The following is a 1,657-nucleotide window of genomic DNA, read 5'->3' on the forward strand; positions in this document are numbered from 1 at the left end:
TCGGTTTTTTTTTTTGTCATTCTCTTCTCTAAAATCAGGAAGGTCTGGGCATGATCCGCACGATTGTCAATATTGAAGGATACTATCCGTAAACCGACATAGACAAAATCGGTTAATAGAATTTACGTACAACTACTGATGCTGTATTGACACATCATGAATCAACAATGATTTTTCTACAAGTTCACGGACCTTGACATTGTAGTGACGATATCCACATCTTTTATAAGAAAACTATCTCATGGTTTCAAGAGTTAAAGTCTTGCGATTATCATGTCGTTTCAATTTTGTCACACTTTGAAAGAAACCAGAACTTTACCTTTTTGATAAAAATATTAATTCAGTATAGTTTTTCTATTTGGAAAGTTAATATTCTCTTGGACTTGGGACAAATGCATATATATATATTATAGTTACGACATGCCTATCTTTTTGTTTATGTTAATTCTTAAAAGAACTTATTTGACTAGAGAGATACATTAGGAAACTTTTATGGCAAATATCTCTGGTGTCAAATTTAGCAGGCGATTATGTTCATTTTCCGGAGTATACTTTAACCAATTGGTAACTATCAAAAGGTGGCAACTCTTTTTCGACGTTCCTATGAGTAAAGAAAAGCACGCGTTTTGAACTTTTGAATAATTTTTAAGGGTTTTATTATTTGTAGTATTTCTTTACCCGTCGTTAATGTTATTATATTTTCAATGATAGTTTTTGCAGAAAAAAAAATCGATATATGTTTTATTTTGTATATACTAGGCTCCTAACTACGTAGTAATAGACCCACTCGAGTATTTTTAGAATTATTGGTGAGTTATAGTTTCCAGACCCATACATCTTTTTGGAAAATCGACCTAAACTAGTATCCGAACTCATGACCCAGTTTAGTTGGTGTTTCTTCCTAAAAACCAAAAAGGAACTTCTACTTCTTGTCGAAACTAGATCCATTTTGTATTATTCCGTATTATAACGCCGTTAAGTGTTTATTTTAATAACCGGCGTGAAACTTACATTGAATGCTTAGGGCATCAGCATTGAGAGTTCATGAGTGAGGTTCACACATTTTTCAAGAAAAAAAAATATTAAAATAAGCAAACTTTATGAATTTCTTTTTTCTGAAGCTCTTCCTAGTGAACCCCTCTTTCATGAGGTTCATCACTGTAGCGCGGGTCCCACATGTCGTGGCGGCCCGCAATTGGTCTATTTGTTTTTTTTTTTTTTAAACAAAAATCAAAAAAAAAACCAAAAAATTTAATAATTAAAAATTAAAAAGATGAATCCAAGAGGGGATTCACTAATGGAGGCGAAGAGAAGAAGAACAAAGTGGTGGTGGGACTCGGGGGTCTTCACCTAATATAACGGCACCGTTACATTCTTTTTTTTACACGGGGCTTAGAACCGTTACCTGTTTCGAACAAGAATCTAATAGAATGCCTTTAAGGATCTGTCATTTTACGTACATGACAGACACTAGCTTCCAATCATTTCTAGCCACATGTACTTGTCTACTTACAAAATAATTGCTAGTGCAACTGCTTTCTCTGTTTCGGATAAAATGTGTAAAGCCACTGAACCTTGTGATGTGTGAACCACTTGAACCAGCTTTTCTGGTTTGCTCGGTCGAAATCATTCCAAGTGATAGATTTACCCCTTTTCA

Source organism: Raphanus sativus, chromosome 2 (genome assembly GCF_000801105.2).
Source record: "Raphanus sativus cultivar WK10039 chromosome 2, ASM80110v3, whole genome shotgun sequence".
NCBI lineage: Eukaryota > Viridiplantae > Streptophyta > Magnoliopsida > Brassicales > Brassicaceae > Raphanus > Raphanus sativus.